Genomic DNA, 15,146 nt, shown 5'->3' on the forward strand with positions numbered 1-15,146 from the left:
TTTCTCACCTACAAGGCTGGAATACTGGTACTGAGTTCACAATTAAAAAGAGAGAACAGAAGCAAAGTGAGCAGCAAAATATCTGCATTGTTGTAAACTGCTAGGTCGCAGGAACTGTGAAGTCCCCAGGCTATCTTAGGATAATTTGGCACCTTTCAACTGTCACATAAAATTTCATGGGGGATGATGCTTGGCATTGTTTATATGACATTAGCTTCACCTTTCATCCTACTGGGGACCATCAAATGCAAAGCTGGATTGGATTTGGCAGATCACATTATACATGGGGAAGTGAGAAATAATGCTGTATCACAATTGATTCTCCCAAAGGCACCAGCCAACCTCTGATATTTTGATACTGAGGCGATAAATAATTTCCATATTCAGTAAGCTGAGAAGTTTTTCTCAGTATGCAAATGAGGTTTATTTAAAGCACCATTTTATATTGCTTACAATTAGATTGATCTGGATGGCTGCAGGAGGAGTTTCGTCTTGGGAGCAGAGGTAAGTCCTTCATGCAACATAGGCTTGCCTTTGAGCTAAACCAGATTTGCTTGCTGGGCTTGTCATGGCTGGACAAGAGATATGCCAGAGAGGAGCCTATAAGTGATCCGCAGTTTTATGCCTTGGATACCACAATTATTGTACTTGGTTGTAAATATTTGGGCAGACACTGAAATCAACAGGTCATGCCAAAGGTCTGAGCGAGCCTCTAAACCAACCACAACAGATGGAGGGAACTTCCCAAGCACCAACCCCCTGAGCAGATTGCATTTGGACTGGGTATGCAATTTCCTGACTTCTCATTTATTTTGACAACAGAATTGAAAGTCAACCAACACAGTCAGGTCCACCAATCTTGTAGCTGAACATAACAAGAGGATAACAAGAATGCCCAGAAAGTGAGTAATGAATTTGACAAAAGGGAGATCTTGACCCTAATGTCCTTAAAAAAGAAACTGGTCACCATCTTTATCAGGATCTACATTTCCTTCATAATACCAATACTAACTGAATAGACAAAGTTCAAAATGATTGTGCACCAGTCCACATTCACTGCATGCTAGATACAGCTGAATTTCTCCACTGCCTTCTCCTAAACCTCAGGAGAAGGCTTTGGCCAACCCAGCAGGTTCCAGCCCACTCCATGATTTGGTGAAAACCCTCTGAGACATTTCTGATGGGCTGTATCAGAGACAGAGCAAGAAGCAGGGGAGAGACAGAGTTGGAAGGAATGTAAATAGCACAAACAAAATAAGTGGAAGCTTGTGCAGTGGCGCTGTGCCCTGCTCTCCCACCAGCACTTCTCACCCTGGGACCCAGGAGAGCCCTCAGACAGGGACTTTAGGATGTGCTGTACAAGCCTCAGAGGATGAATTAGCAATGAACAGAAGTCTTTCCTCCAAACAGTTCCTTCCTTTCTCACTTGCAGGGATAAAACAGTCTCTGGTAGCACAGCACTGGGAATATACAGCAGACCACCCCCTTTCCTGGCACACAGCCCCCCTCAACCAGCCCCGGCTGCTCTCCAAGAGATGTTCCCTCAGCATTCCTTTTTGCTGGCTCACTGTTCACTTGTGCTCACCCGGGAAGACAAGGTTTATTATTCTGAATCATTCTCACTGCTGCTGCTCTACTGCAGGCCCCGCTGTGAGCAGCACTAACGTGCCCCTTTCCAGTTTGCACACCATGTGAAAGCAGTTTAAAGGAAATTTAGTCCCATGGAGAGAGCCAGCACTAGGTTGATGCATCTTGCAACCTCTAATTCATTGAGTTATACGCAGCCTTTACACACAGAGATGGATTTGGCTCTCTGACTACATTTGCATTCACCACTATTGCAAGCCTTGTGATATCTTTAAGGAAAAGCCTGCCCTTCCCCAGCCAGCTTCACATTGCACTTTCAATGAAGGTGTCTGAGGCATTGGAGAACAGCCCATGGATTCATCACGTTTGCACATGTTTGCTGCACCTGCTGCTGGACATCTCCAGTGGTCCTGCACTGTCATATGGTTGTGCCAGTTTTAAACTTCCTTCTTAAGGCTCCACTTTCAAGCTAGAAGTCTCCTTCTTTATTTAACTTTATTACTTGCTTCTTTCTGTCTCTCTCCAGCTGTGCCTGGTTAAGAATCTCTGCTAACATAAATGGGCACATTGATATATTTTTGGTGCTATTCCTCTCACTTGGATCTGGAGAAAGTTTGATCTCCTGAAGAAAACTCAGTCGAGAAAGTTTTAAATCCCCCTATAGGGAGATTTGCTCTGCTTTTTATAGAGAACTACTGCCTGTCAAGAAGGTATTCCTAGAAGTGGTCTATAAACCAGAGACCCTTGATTCTTTATGCACTAACATAAAAACCCACATTCATTTGTACATCAGCCACTGCATGTGCCTCAGCAAGTACTGGAGGGGTCAGTGATCTGTACCAAATCAGCCATACGGGCTGCTGTGGCATAGCAGAGCCACCAAGAACCAGCCTCCTCTGATCCTCATCCCTCCTTCTTTAGCAAAAGAAAATGGTACCTAAAAGTTCAGTGCCCATCTTTAACACTGTTATAGGAAATTACATTTATGAAGTAAGTACCTTACCAATAGAAGACCCCTTCTCCATATCCCAAGCAAAGCACTCCAAATTCAATGTTGCCATCTACTTGTCCTCTGGAGAAAACGTGGGAGCAACAGAGCAGTCTATAAAATGAAGCCTGTCCTCCACCCAGGGGGCTCAGCCCCTTCCCAGAACTTCAGCTTCAACTGAACATGAAGGAAAAGAGAGCAGAAAATGAGTCACTCACAAGTTTTTCCTCCTTAAGGCTGTTACAGACATGATAAGCCTTTTTTTGTTGCTGTTGTTTGTAAGTGCTGCCTAGAGTTTAATAAATGCTCATATGTATTATTAATCTGGAATACTAACTCCAAATCTTGTAATAAAATGACTCAAGCATTTCAAGCCATCTCAGAGGCTTGCAAAATCCTTACAAGTTACTAATTAAGCTACATTGGAACTGTTCAGGAAATTTTACACTCAGGTTTCATCTTCTCTTTAAAAAGGGCAGACTACAAATTTATGCAACATAAAATGGAAGCTAATGAATTTGAAGCATATTCAGTATGGAGCATGCATCTAATAAGTGGGAATAATAACATTAACAGTGCTTTGAGATAATAGGCTATTTAAATTCGTATTTGTGGAAGCCATAGGCTAATTCTCAGTGATCTACAGTTTAGATGCCGTTTCCTTGAGCGTACAATCCAGAATACCTAGGGATACAAATTTTCAAGTGGAAGAAACCTCATGCCATTATCCCAGGTTGTGACACCCAGCAAAGAGGCCCTCAGATAGCACACTGTGCTGGAGATCTTGAGTGTGGAAACATCATATGGATTTGGAGGCTTGCTTTGTGCTAGAGGAGACATCCACCATTTGGTCTCCTTAGGGCTAGGGCTTGCCCCTAATCTGCTTAACCAGCAAATAAGAGATGCCCCTGTCCAGGTAGAAACACTCCACCCTGGTAAGAGCCAGTGCCCAGACCATGCTTAATGGCTGTCACAATCAAATTCTACAAAGTAAATAAATGAACTTATTAACAACACATCTGGCACTTTGGGGCTTTATGTAATGATTTTTTGCATGTTGGAGTATCTGGAGCTCTCACCAGTGGTTACAGCATTCCCCGTCTGCATGACAGGAATCCAGCCCTATTTATTTCCGCAACTGGAAGATAAGTTTTGTAAGGATAAATACTACAACTTAGCAGGGCTTAAGTTCTGGTGTCCAGCCAATTCATAAACCCTTATAAAGCCTCTTCTTTTCCTCCATACATGGCTGAAACGGTACTGGCATGTGATGAAAACAGTGAATCCCTTCCCTAAGCCAGCCAACACAAATCATTTAATTCCTGGTCTGCCAATGGCTGCATTCTAGCATTGTCTCACCAGACCTGGAGCTGAATGAAATTTGGACAGCCGTTATTATGGCTGTGCAACACCACATCCTGGCTTTTGATCTCCAGCACTGGCGCAAATCAGGTCCTCAGGGACCAGAAGTCCCTTGGGGTAGCTGTAGCCCACATCAAACACTGCTGGGAAGCATAGATCCAGCCTTTAGTATTTATATCATGTTTCCAGTTGTCTGCAGTGTTACAATGCCAATGATTTATTCATTTATTTGTTTCACCCTTTGCATACAGTTTGTGACACAGAGAGCAAGCAAGATGCAATCATGCTGTAGCTACATGTACTAAAGGTTTTTGGGAGCCCTACCATGTGTTTAGCTGGGCAAGTGATGGCCCCCTGGCCTCCAAGAGCACCCAGGAAAGCACTAGCACCACTCCGCAGGTCCACAAGACACAGCAAAAGTTGACATAAGGCAAAGTAAGGAAGGAGTCCCTCTAAAAGCAGCACCCCAGAGGTGGGAAGGGCAAGAGAGATTCAGACAAGCGAAAGTGGAAAGTACCACAATTAGCTCTGTGATGAAATTCAGGAATTCCCTGGGACTTTTTTCAATGGACTGATGGGAATTGTTAAAACATGAAGTCTTTAAGAAGTTAAGACAAGTCAAGTCTTGCAATGCTCCTGCCCCTTGGACTGCAGTCTAACACTGGAAGAGGAGATTAGCTTGATACATGCATCATTTCACCCTATTTACACCAAAAGGACACCAAGCCTTTTTCTCAGAGCAGAAACAGATCCTATGGACAATGTTCTTTTTCAGAAAGCCTCCCATCAAAGCCCTGCCCAAGAAGCTGTGAGTGTGATGTGCACTTGTGCCCCTTCTCCAACCTCTGTCCCTCTCTGGGACCACAGCCTCTGGTCAAGCCTCCGAGCTGCTCGATGCTCCACTATCCCCACTGTGCCTGAGCAGTACGTACACTTGCACAGAGGACCAATGTGGTTACTTGGCCCTGAGTGATGTGTTTGCACTGCGGGAAGCTGGTGAGTCTGAGAGCATGTCTAGAAGTTGTCACGAGTATAGGTTTTAATAAGGGCTGGGGCTCTGTTTGGGTTCAATACTCAATTCATAACAGCTGGCCATACCTCTCACAGCAGGGGAGGGTATAAAACACTGCCAGAGACTTCTGGGTATCTCAGAGCTCCAGTGGCACTTGCTGGGTGTCTGGTCACTACTCGGATACAGGTGTACAGCATGAGTTACTCTGTGGTACCTGACCCACAGGGAGAGCTGCACACTGCTCCAGGCACATGCTTCACAACACACACATCAGTGCAGTAATTCGCTTACATTGATACTCTTCCTGATGCTGTTCATATAACCTCTAATTCTTTGCAGATGATGGAAAGCTTCTCTATATCCAGAAGGATCAAGTGGTGTCAGGCAGCTTAGCAAAGCTCCTCAGCACAACAGAGGAGACTTATGCAGCTCTAACCTCACGCAGCCCCTCTGGAAGAATGCCAGACAGAGTTTTGTTCTTGCAGTAATCCTCACACCGGCTGCTTACACAAACACGGAATGAACCAACCCAGAGCTTCTCAAAGTTACAGTTTTAAATTTAATTCTTTGGACAAGACCTGAATCATCTCAGTGCTCTTTTGTCTTGTCTTAATTTTAATTCTGATCAATGATTTTCATAACTAAGATTTACAGCTCTCATACATTCCATCCTCAGTTTCCAGCAGGTCACTGGCTTTGCTCTGCCATCTTTGTTTGTGTTTAGCATCGACTAAACTTTCTCTGTACCCTTCCTCTGGCTCTCTAACCTGGCAATGAACCTTCCTGGGTCATTTGTGGGCAAAATGGGAATGATCATGGACCGCAGGTTGGATATGGGTTGGGCACAGTATTTAGCCTTGAAGTGAAGCCAGGAGCAAAGGTTATTGCTGTGATAGTAGCAAGTCAGAATAAAAATAGGCCACACTTAATTCTACCAATTTATGTGCTATACTGTGGATAAATGTATAAAGCTTGACCAAGTCAAGGGGCTCTTTATCCAAGGCAGGAACTCTGTTACAATTAAAAGCCCTTACACACTTAATGAAGAATTCACCAACGTAACTTCCACAAGCATCCCCAAGATACTGCTGTGCCTGTGATCAATTAGCATTGTTATTGTCATGGTGCAATAATCTTCTTTATTAGTTTTCTGTTTAAAATTCAAATGAGGAGATGAGGTGTATTAGATAATGCACACACTCAGACAAGGAACAAATACGTTGCTTGTGCGCAAAACATGTATCAGAAAGTACAAGCAGTCTTTGAGCAGATGTGTTAATGGACACAGACCCTGTGCTGTAACCAATTACTTCGTCATTAATAAGGAAAACCGAGTTACACATCCCAGTAATGTAAAAGGGAGAACAGAAAGTTCATTAAAGATAAGCCTGAGATGGAGCAGCAGCACTTTTACCTACTTTTCTGGGTGCCCACCACAGCACAGTATTCTCTTGCAGTACCAAACCTCGCACATCCTCTATCAGCCTTCCCCTGGGAACATCACCCCTCTGATTGAAGCTTTCAAAGACTTCTTTCATGTGGTGACTGGAAGGCTGCGAAAACCTGGTGCTTTTCCTCTCCCTCCAGAAAGTCTGAAAAATAGAAGTAATAAGCTCAGAAAAAGGGTCTTTCCAAGCTACCCAGCATTCTGCTCACACTGGGCACCTGGGGACGACATAAGGGACAAAACTGGTTTCCACAAAATTTGGAGGATGCTGGACAGCATCTTTCTATCACCTGTCCTGCACTGTGCATGACCACAGTGCCGGCAACAGCAGGGAGTTGAATATGATGCAGCAGCCACCTCTGTCTGCTCTGAATTGAGGACAGCTTATGATGAGCAGAACCAAGTTGTCATGAGCAAACAACCTTCAGATTTTGACTGAACAGCACCAGTGCTGGCCCTAGAGCATTTCATTGCTGAAATTTCTGTGCAAAACCCTGATACTGACAACAAGCTGACAGATGAACACCTTGAAGCTTGTCTTAGCTCTGAGGAAAGCAATAAATTAATGATGTAGGAAACCCCCAAGCCCCTGAGTGCTTTAAAAGCGAATAGTGAAATTTAAAATCAATGGAAAGCCTGGCAGAAAGGCAGCACAGGGGCTGGTGTGCAGAAGGGACGTGCAGCTATTGTTCAGCTGGGGTAAGCTGCCAGCATGCTGGATCCTATAAGCCAATTTTACTTAATAATCCTACTAATATGGAATGACACTGGTTGTAATCCTTCAGTGATTACAGCGTGGACCAATGCCTCGGCATCTCTGGGAGGATTTAAGAGAGTACAGCATCTGGAAAGCTATAGCCAGACTTTTCCTGTCAATTGGAAGGGAAGAGAATATCAAGGCACAGAGGAGAAGAAGCTGCTGCATTCTCATCTATATTTCTATCTGGAGATATGAAAGAAGGCAAAGTTGGAGATTCCTCACTGTGCTATCTGCCAAATGCTTCTGCAAAGTAGAGGCCAAAACCAGAGAAGGAGTAAAAGGGGGATATGCACAACAGCATGCAGCAAGCAGAGAGCGTGGCACAGCATGGGAGAAGTATTTGAAGAAAACTAGTCCACAAAAATCAGGGACCACATTTGTGGTTCAATAAATAACAAAGAGAGAAGACAATATCTGCAGTCAGGGTGGTTGTGAGCAGAGCACTTTAACTCTCTCTGCTTTCACAAAGCGTCCCCCAGAGATGAGCCACTGGTGAGCAAAAGGAACCTATTGAAAGGGCTTCCTCATGATCTACCTTGTCTCCCTGGGGATACAGAATCATAGAATGGTTGGGATTGGAAGGATCATCTAGTCCAAGCCGCTTGCAGTGAGTAGTGACTTCTTCAACTTAGACGAGGCTGCTCAGATCCCCATTCAACCTGACCTTGAGCGTTACCAGGGGTAGGGCATTTACCACCTCTCTGGGCAACCTGTTCCAGTGTTCCAACACCCTCATCCTAAAAAAAATTTCTTCCTTATATCTCACTTGAATTTCCCCTTTTTTAGTTTCAAACCATTAACCCTTGTCCTGTTGCAACAGGCCCTGCTAAAATGTTTGTCCCACCTTTCTTACAAGCACACCTTAAGTACTGAAAGACCACAGCGAGGTCTCCCCAGAGCTTTATCTTCTCTAGGCTAAACAATTCCAAGGATCTCTCAAGCACCATTTCAGGATCTCTTGTCCACACTGCAGAGTTTGCCTTACCACCAGATGCCCGACAGCTTTCACTGAAGAAGACTTCAGATAACATCATATCCCAGAGAAATCCACATCCTGCTGTGCAAGGAAACACCAGGCAAAACCCAGCTTATCTGTAAATTGCTACCAAGAGTTTAAATTACTGCTAATTCATTTGAACTGTCACTTGTACAATATTTTCAATGACTGTCGCCAGCCTGGGAAGTGAGAAACTGGAGCACAGTGAGGAGGTTTCACAGGCTAGTGAATCACTGCGGGGGGTGTTAGTAAATTATCAGCTGTATATTCAGAACAGCTGGAACAACTCCAAGAGCCGAGGACAGATGCAAAATTGTTGGAAGGATTGATTCAACATCCTCACCAGCAGCCTCGTGGAAGCAATGCGGGCCAGGAGGCCTGAGGAACAGCTGGCCAGAGTGGACTTGCTGAATTATTATGGCAAAATTAGATAAAAAACACAGAGGAAATGACTGCAGCCCCTTACAGCAAGGCAAGAGGCTTTCCATGCAGGACCAGCTGGAGGACTCAAAGAGATTGCTCTCTCCCGACAGTAATCACTAAATTAGTCAAATTCAGCCGGTGAAAATGTTTCATTATGAACAGATGGAAGTTCAGAGTTTAACTCCCTGCTTTGTGTGAGGGTATTCAAAGCGGCTGGTAATCCCTCTGGCTCAGTGGAGAAGAGGTCCAGACAACAGAGTGCTGGGATGGTGGGGAGCTGGCTACAGCTGGGAGCTGCCCAAAGCTCAAGGCAGCTGCAAGAGGGGCAAAAGTGAGGCAAAAGCTTCACACCACCACCAATAAAAGTGCCTACATTGCTTTTCCCAGGTGAATTGCCTCCAATTCTTCTCTTTAGCAGTATTTTCTCTTCTTGCTCCAGCTGGCCATTCCCACAGGTGACACATGTCCTAGCTGGCTGACACCACTTGCCTAAGCTGCTGGCATGCCAAGGTGGTCTTCTGAAGGCAGAACATCAAAGAAGGGTGGCTGTCTTTTGGACTTTTATCTTTCATGAGACTCAAGACGGGGGGAAATGTCTTCAAAGTAAGTTCAAACAAAAGGCAAAGGGTAGTGCAGAGCCATCTTTGCTGAGGGTGAGTGCACAATGCTGCACTCCTGGAAATGCCAAAATGATCAAGCTGATGGCTCTCCACACCCTGCATCCTAGTTCTAAAGCAACACTTCTTCACAAGGCAGCAGCCTCCTAGATTAGAGTAAACAGTAAAAATCAGAGAAAAATCTTCCTATGCCTCAGATGATTAGAGGATGTTGCATAGCTTGAATCACAAGGGTTTACATTTACATCACAGTCTGTTTGTACGGAGCCTTGTAACTGTTCACTTGTTTTTTGAATATTACGACGCACTTGGCATAAAATGCCTCTTGGGCAGCATCAGGTTTTTTCCAGACATAGTTGTGTTGTACCTCTGAAGGCACCCAAGGCTGCGGAAGCAGCAATGTGCCCTGGAGAGGCACCCAATAGGCTGGTAGGATGCTGCTCGAAGCCTAAAGCAAACCCAGAGATGCCTGTCTGCTGAGAAATGAATATTGCCCCTTATGAAAATCACTTGAAATTTCTTCTCTTTCAGTAAATGAACGTGTTCCTGGCAATATGAAGCATTTCATCTCATATGACCTCTTTCTCCATGTTCTTCACTTTGTGAGCTGTCCCTCATCATTCAGCATTTCTCCTAATATAGACTCTCTCCCCCCATCACCAGTACTCTGGGATGAATCATAAGTCATATTTGCAATTGTGAACCCACATGCCAACCTACATCTGGAGAGATGACTCTTTTCAATAGCCTTAAATCTGCAGCTCACTTTGTCAGGATGAAGTTTTACAGGTTGTTTTCCCTTTCTCTGAACAAAGAAGCTTTGAAAGAACCAGTGTTCAGAAATGCTGCCTTGTTCATTCTTCCTGTGTAGGCAGTTTCCATGAACTTTGCTTATCCTCATATTATATTGATAAGGAGACCAGGAATGACTGAGCAATAGCAACTTTATGAGTTTCTTGCAACAAATTTGAAATTAACTCAAAAACTAAGGAAATTTCTGCAAGGAGAAAGAAGAAAAGTAAACTGTAGCAACCACAGATTGAATCTTTTTGCCCATCTAACCAGAACCATGCATGATAAGAAGTTCAGGAAACATGCTTGTTCTGTCATAGACCTCTGTATTCACAGTTCAAAGACTTCAGCTGAAGGAAAACCCCACTTTCAGCCTAACTGAAGCATTTTCATAGCTTGGACCACAGCAGGGAAAGGGCAGCTCCAGGACCTCCTCCCACCTGCTAGGTATTTGGTAAAATCCCAAGTGAACTTGAACAACACCCAGAGGAGGTGGCAAACGTCGCAGGTATGAGGATGTAATGACCACATTTTGGTTAATGACTGTGTTTCAGTTAACTGGATTGTACTCATCCAGAAGCATAAGTCATCTTGGGGACAGTGTCTATGAGCCATAATGGCTGTGGTATTCTCAGCAGACTGCATAGAGAGGGAAACACACACTAACTAACAGACCACTAATTTCAAACCTTCCTAAAACCACTGGTTAATGTTTGCAAATGGGAGCGCTAATGGCAGTGCGGGAAGGGGCAGCTTCCAGAAACATCCCCAGTGACATCCCCATGTGTGACTCACAGCGTGCTGGTCCCCCTGCTGCTCAAGCAGTTCTAAAAGTGCTGGTGCCTCTCACTGCTTATTTCCCTTTTCCTTGTCTGACTGAGAAAGGGAAATGATTTGCATTGAGAGGTATGTCTTCTGCTCTTCCACTCTGCAACCTTAGACCTGATCCTCTGCCAAATCAGTTTGTATAATTGTATACATAAAAATACAGACCAAATGCAACACTGCTGCAAAAAAAAAAAACCAAGCAAAATCATTCAAAATCATTGAGCAAAATAAGAAACAATGCAGAGCCTGGGCTGAAAAGCAGAAAGCTCTGGAGAACCCTTCACTGTGTGATGCCACTAGGACAACAGGTCCCCCTTAGCCAGAAGGAGCTGCCACATTTTAGCCCTGTAAGATACAAATCTGCTTTTTTTTTTGTCTTGACTGAAACAACTTAAAAGCTCTCAACAGCTTTAAAGCTTTTAAGAGAAAGAAACATGGGAAGCTATTCACTGCAAAGCACAGATGCTCCTGGCCCACTGAACAGTACACAAGGTATTCCTGCCGCAGCCCTCAGTGTCATCCACCTCCAGGGACACATGCCATGGCCCAGTCAAGGATTTCTGGGGATAAGTGTATTGATGACAAATGTATAAATGCAAAGTGCACCTAGAATGCTGTGGAGGAGCTCTGAGGTGGCTGCTCCACCTCCAGGCAGCTGGGTGCTGGGGAACACCTGGGAAAATATGCTCAGGAAAACAGACAATAACTCATTTACTTCATTAATTCATTAGAAAATATTCATTATAATAATGTGCTTCAGAGGCACCGCCCATCCCTGCCCTCCTGCCCCTGCATCCACAAAGGGCAAACCTAGTTTGAGCATGCTTTTATACTCCAAGCAAGCACAAAGAGGAGTCAAAACTAAATCCCCTCACTGGGGATTTCCACCAGACGTGTACATCAGCTGCTTTGGATGAGGGGGATACAGATGTGCAGACATGCACATTCTTGGCGGGGGGGGTTAATCATCCCAAAAGACGGTTTTTGCACACATACTGTATTCTTGGCATTGTTTCTGCCTTTTAAGTATTCCCCTAGAGCGCTTCTAAACAATGAATTTTGCACCTTCCCTCCCCGAAGATGATGTGCTTTTATACCTGAAAACATTTAAGTGGGATTTTTGACTTGGCATCTTTGTTCGCATTGTTAAGCAGATCAAGCTACAGTACTTTGGAGAAAAAAAAGAGAAGAGAAACAACGTTGTTTTGTCTGGTAACATGATTGATAGACAAGTTTCAATTATTGTATCTTTAACTAACTGGGAAGCACTGTCAGAAGACAGGCTGCTGAAAGATGGGTTACTTCCCAGCTCAGCGCAGTTCCCACGGAAAAAGTATACAAGGATGCTCTCTGGTGGCAGTTGTAAGGCAGGGCTCTGCTCTGCCCACAGCACTTTCAGTTCTTTTTATGGACCAAGTGACAGGGTGAAACCTTGTTGTTAAAATACTAAATATCTATATATAAATAAAATAATCACTAATTGGCTTGATTTATTTTGCTTTAAAAAATATTATCTCTGGAGGTGCTTTCATTATCCTCAAGTGCATGGGCAACTGAAGGGTTTGGTTTTACACATTCTAAAGAAACCATGCGCTTTACCTGGGGCCCTGCTGGGGACAGGGATGTCGTGTGCTCCTGGCAGAGGACACTTAGACCCAACAAGGGCACAGCACATGCCTCACCAGGCCCAGAACCTTTTTGCTGGCCAAGTGGTTTGTGTCACTTTGATTCCCGTGCTTAAGGCTCCAAAATGAACCAAATTCATGCCTGGAAACGGAGGTCAGTGATGGAAGTTAAAGTGATGTTTAGAAGGGACAGCAGGTTCCCACAGCTGAGGTTTGCTCTGACAGCAGAGTGCAAAAACACAAGCATGAACCCCAGTTTACTGGCAATGATTAATTTTTGCCTGGGTATGAACACACTTTTGATGCTGTTTCAGTGCTGTCATCAGTATCTTTTCTGTTGATTTTTCTGAATATCTTCCACATCAGCCCATTTGCTTCCCTGTCCTGGTGAGGAGCTCTTCTGCCTATGACAGTCCCTGGGGAGATGCTTCAGAGCAGATCTGCAAGACCCTGCCCTGGAGAGTATCCTCAGGAAATAACCTCCATTAGGCAAAGACTGGCATCTGCTAAACCTCTTCCCCTTCCCTCACCAGCCTTAACCCCTGACTAAGCAGAATTGCAGGATCTCCATGCCCTCACACCTGTCCTTCACATGCAGGCGAGCCTACTACAGGCATGCATTAGAGACCAAAAGCATCTTAATCATCCACCCTGCTGAAAACACATTTGCAGAGCTTTAATTGATTAACAGACAGTCCTTGCCAGCAAATGAGCGTTTGGCTCCAGGGAGCTCTTGCTTCCTTGTTTTTAAACAGTGCAAAGTGGGAAAATGGAAGGAATAAGCAGTGAAAGCTCTAGGGACCAGCAAGATGGGAGGGTTGGTGGGAGGAAGGCAGAGTTCCTTGTGCTGACCTTATTACTGCAAGGGAAATGGAGGCCAAGTGGTAGCAGAGCAAAACACTGCAGGGAACAAGGAGGAATTAAACCATTTGAAACCCCAGATCCTAAGCTCAACTTCAAGCCATGGGGGCCAATGGTAGTAACACTCTGAGGAACTTTAAAGTAGCTAAGGCAGTGCTAAAATTGCCTAAACCCCACTGATGTGTTCATCTCTGGTGACACAGAAGGAACAAGTGATACCCCATGTCAGCCAGGCACAGCTTTGCACACCATTTACCAGCACTGCTTCAACCAGGCTGTATGTGCCTGTGGCCTGGGAGAGAGCAGGGCCACACAACAGCTTCTCATCCCTTCTTCCAACCATCCTTGGTCCAGGAGGGTTGGCCTGATTTTAAAACCCCTTGTAAACCTGAGAAAGGCACAGTTCATGGGGAAAATGGCTACAGCCGAATGGCCAGAACACCAGTGGCAGGTACCACCATCAGTGAATAGAGTCCATTGATGAACTATTGGTCCTCTGATGGACCTGGCTCTGCTGCAGGCCCCTAATCATCAGGATAGCAGCTGCTTGGAGAAAAGCAGGACTGCCGGTCCCCTGATGAAGCTGGTGTGCAGGGAGATGCTCACAGGCCTCACTACACCCCCAAATCCCTGTAATTAAACTAATGCAATTAAAAGCTGGCACAAAACCTGAGTGTCCCTGGCAGTGCAGGCAGCCAGGTGCATGCCCTCACCACGCTCTGCCTGGGGCAGGCTTTGCTGCAGGGTCGTTGTCGCCCCACTGCACCCTGGGTCCCACACTGAGGCTGAGCCATTCCCAAGCAGCTCCAGGAGAGGACAGCCTCTCTGTAACCAGCCTCACCGCCGCCTCCGAGCTTTCACCCACCGCAGCCCAGCACAAAGCACCACGCTTACACGAACCATTAAGCTTGTGCAAACTGTCAATCCCTGTTTCAGCAGGGGAAGGAAAGCAGTTTAACAGGGTGGCTGCAGCTAGACAGCATCCAGCTGCCGGCGCACACAGCACATGGGAATTCATTTTAAGCCGGTATTCACAGCGCTCCTTCCTCTCCCCTCCAGAGCGCACGGCTTCTTCCTCCAAGTGCCTGTGGTGGCTCCCCCCCGGGCTCTGCATACCTGCCTGGGATGGGCTCTTTGCCTATCTAGACTGATACTTTTCAGGTCTCAGGCTCAATCCTAGTGAGCCAGTGTACTCTGTCACATGCAGACCTCTCCGCTCTAGGAGCAGCACCTCAATAAACCTCTTGACAAAAAAAATCCTGCTCCTGGAAACCTCTCCAGTACAAAACCAGTGCTGGCCAAGGCTACTTCTAGAAAGCAGGTTTCATCAGACGGGCAGAATACTTTTGGGACAGAAAAAGGGCTACTAGATACAATCACTGACTGCTTTTATAAATCAGATGGTGCAGGAATACTGTGCTTGCTGTATTTTCTTGCAGTCTTGAAATCCAGATTATAACAGAAAATGAGAGAAGTTGCCCATCTGGGTACAAAATCCATACCATCAGGCTCAGAAGCTCATTTACTCCATGCAGCCCAAAAGGGAGATGCAATATGCTGCAGCATTGGGAATCTGGGGCAGTATCCAATAGTAGGAAGCCTCACATCAGATTCCAAAACACCGTGAACCTCAGCCAAATCAAATTACTCCAGTCGCTGAATATATCATTTTCCACCTTAAGTGGAACAGCCTGCCTGCCCCTTAACGTGCTGCAGCCTCGTACCAACACGGCGCTGAGCGCGCTAATAGAGATGTCTTTCCCAGGGCTGTCATGGCCGCCCACCCGCTGTTTGATGACTTTACACACGTGTGGCAGGTAGTAATGTCACTGACAGCTTCTCCCTGG

General features: G+C 45.3%; 1 long non-coding RNA gene across 2 annotated transcripts in view; it reads right to left on the reverse strand.

Annotated features, from left to right (window-relative positions):
* Window positions 1-439: 439 nt before the first annotated feature.
* The window catches only part of LOC134169612 (uncharacterized), a 53,984-nt gene continuing 39,277 nt past the window's right edge, over window positions 440-15,146 (reverse strand). For both annotated transcript variants that reach the window (XR_009966948.1, XR_009966947.1), the window contains exon 3: window positions 440-1,185. This is a non-coding gene — a long non-coding RNA (uncharacterized LOC134169612). The remainder of the gene's footprint in view (window positions 1,186-15,146) is intronic.

The sequence above is a fragment of the Pezoporus occidentalis genome, unplaced genomic scaffold (assembly GCF_034315485.1).
Source record: "Pezoporus occidentalis ecotype Australia unplaced genomic scaffold, CSIRO_AGI_Poc_V1 ctg35, whole genome shotgun sequence".
Taxonomy (NCBI): Eukaryota; Metazoa; Chordata; class Aves; order Psittaciformes; family Psittacidae; genus Pezoporus; species Pezoporus occidentalis.